General features: G+C 46.1%; 1 protein-coding gene across 2 annotated transcripts in view; it reads left to right on the forward strand.

The window, feature by feature from the left end:
* The first annotated feature begins 5,922 nt into the window (after positions 1–5,922).
* Positions 5,923–15,744, forward strand: part of LOC122394225 (transcription factor GATA-4-like) — an 81,265-nt gene continuing 71,443 nt past the window's right edge. Inside the window, exon 1 of one of the 2 annotated variants that reach the window (XM_043390960.1) lies at positions 5,923–5,986. The gene's annotated coding sequence lies outside the window, so the exon portion shown is untranslated. The remainder of the gene's footprint in view (positions 5,987–15,744) is intronic. The other variant, XM_043390959.1, reaches the window with a different exon arrangement.

The raw sequence follows: 15,744 nt of genomic DNA on the forward strand, positions 1-15,744 counted from the left end.
AAGTGGCAGAAATGACAATGATCAGCTGACGCATTTTTCTTGGCCGAAGTCAGAGCGCGCGGCCCGACGCACCACCACCGCACCACAAAGTATGAGCAGAAGCCGCGCCCAAAGCCAGGGCCCCGGTAACGTGAGGTAGCCGAGTCGGGGCAGCGTGCGCTGACCCAAGCCGGGGCCGCAGCTTTGGGCGCGGTCTACCGCATCTGCCCCGGGCTATCACATGACACCGGGAGGACGCGCGGCCCCGGCTTGGGTCAGCGCACGCTGCCCCGACTCGGCTACCTCACGTTACCGGGGCCCTGGCTTTGGGCGCGGTCTACCGCACCACCTAACAGGCGTGTTCGAAACCGCAGGAGATGATGATGAACGGGTTTATCGAAACTTGATTGAATGAGCATATCGGTAATAGCGATTTCAGTGTGTGCATTTATTGTTCATAGTGGTGTGAAATGTGGTTGGGGTACGACCGACAACCCGTCGGGGCGAATTTCGCACTGGGGTACTCAAAATTTGAAGAATTTAAGACGTTTCCATGAGTTTTGAAGGTATGGATAAGTTCTAAAAATCCTGTTCTCCTTATCTGGGCCATTAACTCCATACGGTCCAGGAAAGCTGGCACACTACCTTTAACTTTTGGTGATAAACTTTCGTGTTATTCATTGTTAAATATGCTCGTTTTGCTTCAGCTACAGACCAAGCGAAGCATATTCTTTATACCTAAAGGCATGTGCTTAATTTTGACCGCCTAAATCGGCTTTCGTCTCCCTTTGAATTGCTCGTGCAATGTCGCATTAACGTGAGTCTTTTCTATTCACGTGTGATTGAAAGGCTCTTGTAATAAAAATATCCAACATTCCAGAGAAAGATCAAACTTAGAAGTGCTGAGACACAGGTTTATTACCTCCACTCACAGCTCACTGACGCCCGAATACTCGCTCTCGGCCGGCGTTAAGGCTGACGAACTGAGCCACGAGTTTGTCAGCATCCACAGCATCCACCCGGTGCCGGTGTACGTGGCCGACAGCCACCGAGGTGAGTCGGTCCTGGCGCATCGTCGAACGAAGCCAAGTCTTCAGGCGGCGCAGCGCACTGAAACTCCTCTCTGCCGTTGCAGAGCTTGCAGGCAGTGTCAGGAGGAGCTGCAAGAGCTTGTTCACTTCTGGGAACATTGCTCTTGCGGGCTCAGGCACCTCCTGCATGATGTTGACCGCATCCTGAAGAGACTTAGGTCTTCTGTCCCGGTAAAAAAAAAAACTTGTTCGGTAAAGGATTACTTCTTTTTTTCCGCAGAATGACAGGTAACTGAGAAAAAGCAGCTCGAAAACTTCGATTGACATTCAATTTGAGGAGGGGATAATCCCCCCCACCCTCACTCCAGGGGGACGGTGTCCCCCCCATCCCCCCCCCCCTGTGGCGACGCCCATGGGAAGGGGTGAATGGAGCGCTTGTAGTGGAGCCACAAAGCGGTTTGGGAGATAAATGCATCGATGCATGACATTTAACCATATTCCTGGCGGGCTCTGCCGGGACAAGAAACTGGCGGGGGGGCCGATTCGGCCCCCCCCCCTGAGATCTCGAGAACGAAGCAAGATAGCGACAAGCGGTAAACGGCATCGGATACGCACGGCCAAGATCTACAATTTTTACTAAGGTCATTTTCAGGTCAGGTCAAAGATGACGTCACAGGGGTCGAAAAAGTCAAAATGGCGGCGCTAGATATGGAGAGAGTTTTTCTCGAATAACTTTCGAATTAGTCAAGATAGGAACAAACTAAGGGCATCATCGTGATCCTCTCGTCAATCCGCATCGAATGATATATATTTTGACCTCGAAAGGTCAAGGTCAAAGGTTGACCTCAGGTCACGTGACCTCGAGGTCATCATGTATATCATTCGATGCGCCTTGACGAGCTGAACACAATGAGACCATCCACGCGTCTGTATCTCGTTCCTGTACGGAGTTATTGGCCAAAAACCTTTGGTGACCTTTGATGACGTCACATGACCTCACAGCTGCCCAACAGCAAAACAGACCTCAAGGTAGTGAAGTTTGATCGTATATGAAGTCATGTATGGTATATGGGGCCATTCCGACCCGTTTTAGTGGTAAAAACAGGGAGTTGATTTTTCCCCCATTGACTTATAATGGGGAGGTCGCGAAACTGACCTGACCTTAGGTCACCGATATCAAAATTCCGAGATATACAAATTGCACATACTGGTACCCTAACTAAAGCCTGAAGAGAAGAAATTGATCGGTCAAAAACTCTAGCTCTGGCGTGATTGCAAACTTTTCTGAGGTAGGGTCACCAAACCGCCTCTGGTGACCTGACCTGAGGTCAGATCAACTCAAAATTTTCAGACATGTTGCGTAGAAGCCTTTTAGGAAAAGTCAGAAAATTTGAGCTTCCTAGCTCAACGCGTTTGGGAGAAATAACCAAAAAACCTCAGGGGGGCTCCTGAGGCCCACCCCCCCGCCAGGAATAGGGTTAATGGGCAGACATAATTGTGATTCATCACTTGGGTGATGCCTTGTCATGCAGTAACGTCATCTGTTTTCCATACATTGCCAAAACACTGGGTTGAATTGGGCGAATTGACAGCTTTTTCAACAAACACTTTCCATACGTTATTTCGCAGACGAGGTTTTAACTTTGGTCAGGTGTTTTTGGTAAGTGCGCGTTTTTTAAGAAACAAATAGGGAAAGACTGGATTACTTTTAAATGGATGAACAGTTTAGCCCTAAGCCAGCATCAAATCGAAGTTTTTGCTAAGGAACCGACTATTTGTCGTCCCGGTCTCGGAATGCTTGGTAATGTGGATGAAGTTTAGTACTGGAATGCTAAAGCTATCGGCAGCCTACATGTGATTGGCTGGTTATAGTGCTGCTGACCGATTTTAGCCGAATTAAGTGATTATTGTGGTCTGTTCCTCCCCCCCCCCCCCCCCCCCACCACCACCACCAAACTCGACAGAAATTACGAACGTTAAAACAGCTAAATCCCTGGATCTTGGTTGAACACTGAACAGTGAGTACTCTTTCCAATTGAATCAGCAGTTGCGTAGGTAATGAACTTGTGTAACAAAAGCAACGGCATCAGTGATCAAGACTATATGTGGGCCAATTTTGTTCGTTTTATTCTGCAATGATATCCCGTCGCATATGTCTTCAACATGTATTATGTATGCGGACGACTTGAAACTTTGTGAGCGTATTCGCTCTCCCGAAGATGCTGCCGCCCTTCAAACCGATCTAGAAAATCTTTGTACGTGGTCTGACATCTGGAAGCTAAAGCTAAATCCCGAAAAATGCAAAGCAGTAACTTTCTCTCTGCGTACAAAGCCAATTACGACGCCATACTTCATCCATAGCGTTACTTTAAATCGTGTATCGGAGATTCGTGATCTGGGTGTCATACTGGACTCAAAATTAACCTTTTCATCCCACATTGACAGCATCGTTGGGAGGGCGAATCGCGCCCTAGGAATTTACCTGCGATCAGTGCAGACATCTCGTGTTTCGGCGGGTCGTATAGGCTCAAGCCTGGCCCCCTCATTACGGCCTTTAACGCGCATGTGCGTTCAATACTAGAGTTTGGCTGCGTCATCTGGTCTGGGGCCGCCAAATCGCACATAGTGCGACTGGACAGAGTCCAGCACAAGTTTTTAATGTGGTTGGCCGTAAACTCTAGCAAACCATCTGATTCATTGGACTATGCACACCTGCTCAATCACTTTAAGGTTCAACGAATCACAAGTTGACTGTTACAGCACGATCTTACCTTCTTACATGGTGTATTTAACGGCAGATTCGATGCGACTGACATTGTAAGCATATTTGTTTTTGCAGTCCCAGCTAGACTCACTCGATCACGACCAATTTTGCACGTCCCCGTGGCTCGAGTTGAAACGATCAGAAATGGAATGTTCTGTCGGTTGCCGCGCCTAGCCAACTCCTTATACCAGAGAATGCCGAGCTCTGATCTGTTTACAAATCGATCATCTTTTAGGAAGTGTGTATTGGCGTTTCTTAGCTCTCGGTGAGCCTTGTACATAAATGTGGCATTTTTATTAGTGTTATTTGTGCTTTTACTTTTTAACTCCGTCTTTTATTGGGTTTTGTGCCTGTTGACGGTTTCAATAAATACAAAATGGGTGTTCGCGAAAATATGTCATGATTCTAATCGCTTTGTAGGAAAAATTGCTTGAACGCACGTGCACGTATTTATGCCCATTTGACAGAGGACATTTTCAAGTTTTCTTTCATATGCATTTTAATTTATAATATTAAAAATCTTGCCTTGCACAGAGCGAAAAACAAATATCGCCAAAAAGCACTTGGATTCGATGCCCGTAGTTTCCGTGCTACAACAGTTCGGTGCATGCTTTGATGCCTCCGCTGCACCCCTTGTAAGGCGATTTTTTTACTGCACATGCAACTTACTACCAAAGTGATCGTTAGAAATCGAATGAACCCTTGAAAGTCCGAGAAAAAGAATTATTTATAGTCATTTAAACTACAAAGAGATCACCCATTTGGTCAACGAGATGCCTTCCCTGACCATCTGCGAGCTCGCGCAAGATGCGGGGTGCGGTCCAACATGTCTCATTATATTATTGATAATGACATGGGGATTATACCCTACAAGGTCAGGAATCAATAGGTGCTATTTAGGGTAGAAAAGGGCTAAGAATTTACTTTGCTTCGAGGATAAAACCCAAATCAATTCTGAGCACCGCTCACCGGCCACGCCCGGTCAACCAGTGAAGCACACATCCACCTTCATGGAGGCGCCGACGGCCAGAACAAACGGTTTGGGTAGATATGCCACCCTCAAAGGCTAGGTAAGAACACCAGCTCCACAGTCCGAAGGTCATTGCTTGATTTGCGATAGACGCTCATGGTGCCGCGAGGCCTTCTTCTTAAGACTTCAAATTGAAACACCAACATTGCCGCTGAAAACTGCTGCGTGGGAGTGCTCTAGAAGTTTAAGCGAGAAATGTGGGGCAACTCGGGGCAAGACAATGGTCAAAACGCTGCAGACATGCGCACGGGTAGGATGGGTTCAAGTCCACACTTCGAAAATTGCACTCCGGTGCCTAAACGAAATGCTAGGGCCCGTTTCTTGAGCAGGAGGACCCTTACCCCCTGGTCGACCCATTCACTTGGTGTCAGCCCCATCGGCCGTTACCTGTGGGATATCTGAAGTCCAAGGACTACAGGAAGACAGCTAAGAATCTTTCTCGGCTGATGATAGTGATTGCAAAGGCCGTCCGTGTTCACTTATAACACGTGCGTGCGAATGAACCCTTATGTGTAATCTCTAGGTGATACGTGCATCCGCCGAAAAGGGGTTCATATTGAAAACAGCGTGTGGGGTGCGCCCGGTTTGACATGAGGCACTGATACATGTGTATAACAAAACTTGAAGATCCGGGCAACACATTTCAGCAAGACATTTGATCCTTGCTTATTTGAGCTGGCAATAATGGCGTAACGAAATCATGACATATTTTTGCGAACACCCTGTACAAATACAAACTCGGTCGGCTGAAAGAGTGTATCAGTTTTAGTGCTAATGACACCCATTGATCGTATCACCGCAAAATCGTCAGAATCATGTCTTTCTTCCCATGAAGAGACAATTTACCCACAGACCGATAGGACAATCTCGGTGGAAATCGAAATTAATCGCCACCTTACGCGGCCCGTGCGATTCGCGGCAACACCGCGTATCTGCTCAGTCTCGACGGCCAGAGACTCCATCTCGCTATCTCCTGCCGATGATATGTTTATCTCCAGCGCGCGTGCCGCCGCCCGCGCGCCGATTGGTCGCCGGAGAGCGGCGGCCGGCGGTGCTGGCCGCTGATTGGCTGTGGGGCGGGGGGCGGCGGTGCTGGGTCTCGGGCGGGTCGAAACGGTACCTCCAGTGAGCCGCGAGGCGGTGCTGGTGGTGCGCGGAGCGTGGGAACGGCGATCGAGTCAGGTGAGTCCCCCAAGCCGAGGACATGGCCGTCTCAGAGGGGGGGGGGGGGGAGTTGATCGGGGTGGGTAGCGCGGGTAAAAGATGTGGGTGATCTGGTGTAATGCTCCATTGCAATTTTACCTGTACCCTACATTTTCTCGAAACTGTCGCGCAACATGTTTAAGGCTACCCTTTTGAATTCACTATGAACCAGAAATATCAACAATTTATGCTCTCCTGCAATATGGGCTATTCGAGCGTTTTTTGACAAGCGATCTGAATCGACAGACACGAGCCAGTGATTCAGCGAAATAGGGCTTTCACAAAACCAGAGCAGATTTCTTTGTCATACTGTTGTCGCTTATTCTAGTTCTCATTAATTAAGAACACATTCTAGTACTAGGTAGTACTTAATTTAGGTGCCGCAACATTAGCTTTGTGGGCGTATGTTCCGCAATTTTTTAGGTCAAACATATTGCTGTTGACGATTAATGGTATGCATGGTGCAACTGCAAGCGTTGGATAAACAACAAATGGAACATGTTCAAACCCTAGCTACGTCATCCTGCTCCTTCAATCACAGTCCCAATGGGCCTCGGGCGTCGCATGCATTGCATAGTAACATGCCATGCACTGCTACAAGCCCGTCTGTATTGCAATCATCACCGAGCTCCAAATCGTGTTGACGTCCGACAATGGCACGGCTGGCCGGCCTGGACGCTGGTTTCCAGGTGCGACCAGCCCCCGGCTCTGCAGTAGCACTGTGCAACTGATGACCCGCTGTCATAAACTGCGTCCAAGTGCTAGTCAGCAATGGCATTTTGATATGGCCGATGGACTGGCAGACGGGGGAATGGTACGGTTATAAAAGTCGTCTCTTTCAACGAGGTGATTGGGCTTGATTGATGGTCGGAGCTGCTTAAGTAAATAGGTGTCGCAGTGTTTCAATGCGCGCTGACGAGCCTGATAACATGAATCAAATCATATTACCGCCCATTGAGCTAGAACATGAACTTGGTTCCCCGAGGCTCGCTTCCGACTCAAGCACTTGGTAATGTGATACAATTGCTTGGAATGGTGCATTTTAGGTCACAGTAATGTATACCGAATTAGCAATTCAGTGGTAGTTTCTTGAGTATCGGAATGTGGTTTTTCCCATCTTAAAATGAACTTTTTTTTCACCACGCTTACATTCATTTTTAAATTATTATCATCACCAACAAGCTTATGATAAACTCTCAAACTGGTTGCTGAGGTAAACTAGCTAATAAGTAGGGGTCTCTAACGACGTCCGATGCCGTCTTGAGCCGGATTTTCACCATCAGTCGCTCCGACTCAGCGGTCGAAATGTCTCCCTCAAATGTTTTATCGGGCAAATTCAGCTAAAGGACAACGTCGAAAGTGATGCTGGTCGGACTGAGCCATTGCACTAAGTTGATGTTTTCAACGTTTATCAATGCATACATTTGCGGATTCAGGGAGTGGCATTTGGAGGAATCCCACCAACAGCACTGCCCAAAATTAATGAAATTTTGTCATTTTTTTCTAGAAAAGAAAAAAACTAGCTGATAAAGTTTATAAGAAACGTTGGATTAAAACTGCACAACAGTGTATTACCAATCGCAATCCGTTGTCTTTTTTTGGGGGTGGGGGTGGGGGTTTGGGTGGGGAGTTTGGAGGAACTTTTTGGGTGGGTTGCCCCTCTCCCGCAGCGTCTAAAACCGCGCTTCTGGATCTGCCTGTGCATGCTTTGAGTCAACGAACATCTTTTTTATGAAGAGAACTGGCCAAGGACCATTTATGTAGATGGGCAATGTAAAATTCAATCAGCTGTTATCTTAGTCGAGCAAGATGTCATTAAACATTATCACAGTAAAGGATGGAATGTAGACTACTTGCCCGAGTTCAGAACTTGGTAAGCTGGTAACTGTTACCAGCCCAGTGCAAGTGGGACAAGAATGATGTCACATTTATTACAATGCAAGATTGTCCTTCAAAGCATTGCATAGAATTAGATACATCACAGCTTCACATACTTTTCCCCATTTGCAAGGTCGTTCTCAGCTTACTCGTTTAGGAAAATACTTGAGATAAGACGGGATTTGCAGATATTAGCTGTGGTCAAGACGTCAGTATTCGTTGTTGCCATGAAGGTTCTAAGAGCGAGTGTTATCATTGCGCATTCAGCAGTGTTGGCCAGCTTTTCTTCAATCTCGGCAGGTATGAATGCACCGCATTTTGTTAGGAATATGCATCACAGTTCAATAACTGCCTATGGCCTATGGGGATATGGCAGGACGAACGAAGTCATGCAAACAATAGCGCAATAGCCCTTGAAATAAGATACTGACTTCCAGATGCTTAGTGTCCAATAAACATTCGTTGACACAGCAAATATATGATTTTCGAGATGAGCTTGACAAACTAGCAACAATTCCTATCGTCATCGCTCGCTTTCGTTTCGTGCTAGTGAACATATGGATATCTTTTTGTTGTTGTGTGCTTGACAGCATCATAAAAAGCTGAAACTCTGCCTGAGGCTCATTATGAATAATAATAATATAAGAATAACCAGTAACCTCATAATATAAATCAGAAATAAGAACCAAAAAGTTATATTTAAAATGATCGAATATTTCGCTCTTGGAGCTTCATCAGCGATAATTACAGAAAAACCTTTTTCTGTAATTTTCCGTTTTTCTGTAATTATCGCTGGTGAAGCTCCAGGGCGAAATATTCGATCATTTTAAATATAACTTTTTGGTTCCTATTTCTGATTTATATTATGAGGTTACTTGCTATTCTTATATTATTATTCTTGACAGCATCACTCGGATCGTTTTTTTTTTTTACAAATTTAGTTGCGTCAAGGGAAACGGAAAATCAAAGAACAGCCGATTAGCTTACAACTGACCCTGCAATCATCCTTAGCTTTTTTTTTTTGTTTTGCATAGATGATATCTTCCTGACAATTTCTCGGGCCTGTTATTTCTACTTCGTTATTGAAATTAGTTTGCCTCAACCATGAAAACAAAAGGGGGCATTTTTCACAACGGAGTAGTAGTTATTTTGATATGTTTATCGTGTGCCAAGGCTATCGGAAAATATCAGGCAGCGACATACAATAGCAAATAAAGTAAACTATTTATCATCAAATATAGGTAATAGGTATAGTTGTCGGTCGCCGATGCTGTGCCGGCCTTTCACCCGGTCCCATTTGTCCATGCTTAGTCGGGTGGCATGACCACGTGGTAACAGACAGCCCAGTCAGCTAAATTCCCTGATATCCAGGTCAGGTCATGACCCGATCACTGTGTTCCGGGCCATAGGGACCTTCCCAGGTCATCAAACGCTCTCCTAGCCTGTGAAGGAAACCAGCCCGAGTAGGCTGGTAGTGATACTAAGGTGATACTCAGTCTGTAATCGGTATCACCGAATCAATTATCGATACCTGGCCCTTCTCTGTCAGGCCACCATCCTATGTAGTTGTGTCATGATGACACTCCTCACCGGTGACACCACGTGGTGACACCTCGCAGATCAATGTCCACGGCTGGAGGGGAGGACAGGGGGTGAGCGATGACACCTCCGCTCGGGGCGGTGACACCCCCCCCCCCCCTCCAGTCGCCCAGTGGCCGGCGCAGGCGGTCGGTAGGGGGTATAGGGTGACGCTGAGTTGGCGGGGGTGCCGGATCCAGAACGAGGGAGGGGTCAGGACCCAGTGTGACTGCAGGCAGGAATGGCAGGACGTCAGGGCATGGTCAGGAAGAGATATTCTAGGTGACCCTGCATGTGGCAGGGTGGAGATCTAATACAGAGCTCTACTCTGGTTCTTTTTACATTATTTTCAAACCCATGGCCCTAAAGTGACCATAAAATTATCTTACTGAACTTTTATTAGCTGCATGCTTCATTGATATGACACATTGTGTCTGAAAGAAAAAAATTGTGGGTACCATAATTCTATTAGGCTTGCAGGAAATGCTGTCAGAGCACGTCGTGTTAGGTCGGTTTTGATGCAAAATATGGCTCAACTGCAGCCACTCTCACGATCGCGATCACGATCATAGTAAGTGCTTTTGTACTAATTCATACGTGCGTCTGGATATTGAAATGTATGTGATATGATGATTGATAGGTTTTAAACATAGGCAGCGGAATGGGGGGGGGGGGCACCGGGGCACCGTGCCCTCCCCCGTGATTTTGCCATTTTAACATTAGTCCTATGGGCGTTGCATGGAAAGCATGGGATCAAAAGTCGGCAGTGCCCCCCTTGAAGGTCTTGAAGGTGTTCCACTGCTACTGGTTTTAAGCTAGCACCGTTTTCGCTGCTTGGATGACGCAGAATACATATGTTGGGCTCATGAACAGCTCTCTAGGATTTTCGAAGTTTTAAAGTTTTACAAAAAAAAAGAAATACTTTAATAACAATTGCAATAATAGCTTACAAATACTTACACGTACTGTTTCATGCATTCATTAACTTGACACAAGCTCTATACCATACTCTCAGATAGTTTCAGGCTGATATTAGAAGTAACGAAAAAGTTATTTGCTTTACATTTTTATGCATCGATTTTCACTTTTAGTGATTCAAATATAATATTAAGTACTAGAGACGTCAATCGGATACCAACTTTTTGGTATACCGATACCAAACCGATACCAACTTGGTATTTGGTATTTCATTCTTAATGTGTTTGGTATTTTGTTGGTATTATGAACCCTTACTAATGTAAAAGAGGCTAAGAAGTTGGTAAAAAGTTGGTATTTCCCTCATCTTTCAAAGTTGGTTCGGTTTCAGTATTTCCCCACGGTTTTGATTGGTATTTGGTTTGGTATCGGTATTCCGATTTTCTGTAATTGACATCACTATTAAGTACATCTTTGACGCTGCACACATGTAAACACATGTCGCATAATCGCTTTTCTGGGCTTAACCCTCGCATGTGTAGGGGGGGGGGGGTCGGATGGACCCCCCCATGGTTTTTCGCGAATAACTCGCGTAAAAAGCGGCCGATTGCGACGAAACTTTCAGTACCCTCGCATTGATCAATTTTACACCTACCCTGAAAATTTCATGACCCTGACCCAAATGACCTTTGACCTGTGACCTCTTTTCCGAGACCATGTTTGGCCGGAATCGCGATTTCGCGTATGTCGGATCGCACTAGCCGCGTGTTTGCAAGCTTTTCGTGGTTTCAAACGTTCAAACATGTGATTTGATGTTACTCCCGTGTGTTTCAAGGTCAGCTGAAGGTCAGGTCAGGTCATTGACCTTTGGTGACCTCGGGTGACCTCGGTTTACTTTTTCGAGTTTTACATGTTTCTAGGCTAGTTTTTGGAGCTGAATTCGAATTTAGCAACCATTTGAACATTTACGAAGTAGTTTTGGTGACTTCGTAACATGTTACGAAGCTGTCAGAGGCGGTTGACACGTACTACGAATACCCGTCACGACGCCTACTGGTTGACCTGACCTGACCTGACCCGACCTGGTCTAAATGCTTCAAGACATCATCTGTGATCAAAACTAACACGATATTCGTGATCAGCACCCCGAAAAACCCCTTAGCAGCCAAACTTTACGACTTTTTAACAGGTCCCGATTTTCCCGACTTTGGGTCATTGACCTGACCTGGAAGGTCAACCAATGACCTAGGACCTTAACCCGCGACCTGGTGGGGGGGGGGGGCTATTTTTTGCCCCCCCCCCCCCCTCCAGACTTTTCGATATATCTCCAGAACCGCTGCGCCGATCGTCACCAAACTTTCAGTACCCTCCCGGACATCAATTTTACACATGGTGACCAAAAATTTTTCCAAAGGCTATGATAGGTTGGCCGGAAATGACGTCAGAGTGACGTCATGTTCTGCCGTTTTCGACCCAAAAAAGGGTTTCGCGGGAAGAGCTGTCAGGCCTATAACTTTGCAAATACAGAACAATGATAAGGACATAAAAGCTGTAGAATTGACAGGGCTACAAAACTCCTATCTCGGATTTTTGAAATTTTTGGATTTTGACCCCAAAAAATCAAAAAATAATTTTTTTCGACATAATGATCGAAAAATCCAAAAAGTTTTTTGAATTTCGCAAAAACCGGAATATATGTGATAGTCCTTACCGCCTTCCATCCACATACCAAATTTGAGATTGATACCTCTTTTTTTGGCTAAGTTATAGTGAAAAAAACTGTTCAAAATTGATGACGTCAAATTTTCAAACTCAATTTGTAGCCATTCTAGACCCCGTAGCGCAAAACAAAGACCACCATTAGACTCCCCGTGACGAGCTGCATCGAATCAATACCCATTTTATGCAAAACTATCAACTTTGAAATTTGACCTTTTTTGGCCTGACCTTGACCTGACCTTGACCTGAACTTCACCAGAAAGTGACCTAAGCCGTACCTGATAGTCTTATAACCAACACCATTGAGTTGGAAATAAAAATTGGCCATAAAACATGCATCACACAACCTTAGTAAAGTTGGGCTCATGTGACCTGACCTGTGACCTTTGGTGACCTGACCTGTGACGTGACCTGGTATTGTCAGTGACCTCTGATAGCAACGTATCTACTAGGCAACTGACGCCCTATCGCTGATTCTCGACAAAATGCGTTTTCCTAGGTGTTATAGCGCATTCCCTAGAAGACCCGTGAACGGTGAAACATTTCATCTTTGACCTGACCTGTGACGTCATCGGTGACCTCAAGGTCAATGAAATTTGGTTTCCCTTCACAAATTTGACAGGCCTTTCGAACGCCGTTTGAATTTTGCGGATCCGTCCAGTAGTTTCGGAGATACGAGGGGGGGGGGGGCAAAAAATAGCCCCCCCCCCCACCAGGTTGCGTTATAAACAGACCCCACCAGGGCGCGGGTTAAAATTGGGTATCATCGGCTTCCTTTCGTCACAGGCAACACGCTCGTTTTTTCCGCGAAGCTCTAGCTCGATCAGGGGCCAAACGGCAAGGGGGGGCGTCCAACCGACCCCCCCCCCCTACACATTAGAAGCTGGCAAACGCCGCACACATGCGAGGGTTAAATTTCATCTGAAAGTTATATTTTCGGGTAAAATTTTAAAATGAAAATTACTATACATTTTCCTGACCGTCATGCCCCGCCCTTCACTTCTAACTATTATAGCTGCAACTACTGTTAACGCCAGACCCCTTGAGACCCTAATTTTTCGCGATTACTTTTAAATGCGTGAAGGAATTTCAACCAAGCTCAGGACATGGCCGTTTCAAGACAGGCCGAAACTTTTACAATTTAGATATTTTATCGCCATTTCAATATTTCAGGCACTTGTCATTGACTCGTAATGCTAAATTTCGAGCAAGATTTTCATCCGGTGTGTAGAGGCTATCACCAGTCAGTCTGTGATACGTTATGACGTCACAGCTAAGCCCCGCCTCTGTGATCTTGGCCTGCGGCGGTTTCGGGCCGGCGCGCGGTCACTCTCGCTGTGGCGGGGAGCGGGGACGGGCGACGGTCGAGCGGTGCCGAAAGCCGGCGGAGTTGTGCGTAGCGTCTTGGCTGACAGTGCCCAGAGAGCGACATGATGACTAAGGAGTCATAAATGCTCAATGCGCATTGCTTCTACAATGCTGATACGTTCGCTGATATATTTTTTTATAAGCTGCAAATGACGGGCAGATGGCAAATAACTGGCATATGTAAGGTTAGGAAATATTCACCTGTATTTAAAGCCTATGGCGTTGCAGATAATGCGATAATGGGATGTCGGATGTCACCAAGTAGCTGCCGATTTGTACATCGCTATGCAACCATCGAACAACGCAATAATAAGTTAATTGCCTGAGCTTCACATCATACGGCTCGCTCGTATTTCAAACAGATACCCTACATCGAAAATCGTATTTGTTAGGAATCGTTAACGTTTGTTCGAAGCACGACTGAGTAGTAGGTTGAGGAGTGATGGTCCTCTTGGTCCTATATACAAGAGTCAACAAGAGCCTAACATTTACTTGACCGTCTCACAGTGGCCCTTTTTCAGAATAAGCACGCATTAATTCCCACATTACCTGAAAGTGGTGCAAGACATCACCACGTGATCAAGGAAGTATTCCCTGCCAATGCAAATAGAAGAAAAGAAACAAACTGCCCAAGGAGATTCGGCCCAACAGCGACAGGCCGCTCGGCCCAAGATTTGGCGCACGTTCGCACGGCTCGCCCGCCGGCCCAGGCCGCTCCGAACGCGAGTGTGGCGATCCCGCCAGCCGACCGCGCTGCACTTGCACTGACCGCCAGGACGCCCCAGGGCGTCACGTGACCTCATCTACAGCTGTTGCCAGCCACCGTTAGTCGGCCCCGGCCGGGCAGCAACTAAGGTCAGCGCGACGCGAACAATACAAACACATAGGCGCTTTTGACGTTAGATCTTAAGCCGACCACGGGACTTGTGCGGCTTGGACATCAAACGCGACAAGAAATCGGACAGTTTTTCTTGGGCACAGCGTTATGCCTATATGACATTTCAATTAGCATATCTTATGGCAAAAGTCAAGCCACATTTAGGCGCACACCAGGTGACACCAGCTTCGAGCCAGGTCAATGAGCTTAGTCGTATCGAACAGGAGCCACAGCCGCTCGCGGACTGAACTGGCTCACGTTATCCACCGTAGAAGCAAAATGGCGCAAAATGGCGCGATGCCCTTTGGTGGACATGGTCAGAAGAGATCGACGATTCGAACGATGTATAATACGACATGTTCCAGAGTGTGCTACTTAACATAAAGCTTCATATGTATGCCGTCATCTCCAGTTAATAATTGTCCTGTTATTGTGTCCACAATATTCGGCAAAAGTGGTCTATTTAAGTTTATACAATGAAAATTGTGGTTTCTAGGGCTTCTACGTAAACTCAGCTACACAGCCATGCCACTAATTTTTAATATTTTCTCATCGAAAGTCTTACAAATTGATGTTCATCTCACCCTACTTTTTGGGGTCCGCCGGTGGTGTCCGCGCGCCTCTCGACAAACTTCGATTTTGCGGTCAGTTTTACCAAAGGTAATTATTTTTTAGGAGGTAAAAATGGCACCATCGGATAGTTTGGAATGTTTTGCACACGATAAGACTGCTTTTTACTCAAAAGAAGAGAAAAAATATTTTGAATTTATGCGTGCTAATTCTGAAAAAGGGCCACTGTGCGTCTGCTGCAATTGACTCATAGCACGTGAAGCGTCAGCGAAATTCATAGTCCTTCACAGATGGCAGGGGTGTCGTTTGTACAGAGGTCGCTGATGGGCACGGGTCAATGCCGCAGTCGTGGGCGGAGCCTAATGTCATATGACGTAGAAAGCCTCTATCCAGGATGGAAAAACAGTTAACATTACGAGTCAATGACAAGTGCCTGAAATATTGAAATGGCGATAAAATATCTAAATTGTAAAAGTTTCGGCCTGTCTTGAAACGGCCATGTCCTGAGCTTGGGTGAAATTCCTCCACGCATTTAAAAATAATCGCGAAAAATTAGGGTCTCAAGTGGTCTGGCGTTAACAGTAACTTAGTCTCGAATGTTAGTCTCGTTAGTCTCGAATGTTACAGACGACCATGGTGTTAACTTGATGTGGGCTCAGAATTCATTCGTAGGTGTGAAAGAATTCATTCGTAGGTGTATTAATTCACACAGTAAAGACTCAAATGTAAATTGGACCTTCAACTACATGTGACAGCTGCTTGCTAAAACTTTGCTTCTAAATTATTCCATCTGACAAATATTTTCAGAAAGAAGCATAACCTTTGATGGTTA

The sequence above is a fragment of the Amphibalanus amphitrite genome, unplaced genomic scaffold, assembly GCF_019059575.1.
Source record: "Amphibalanus amphitrite isolate SeventyFive unplaced genomic scaffold, NRLGWU_Aamphi_draft 000580F_arrow, whole genome shotgun sequence".
NCBI lineage: Eukaryota > Metazoa > Arthropoda > Thecostraca > Balanomorpha > Balanidae > Amphibalanus > Amphibalanus amphitrite.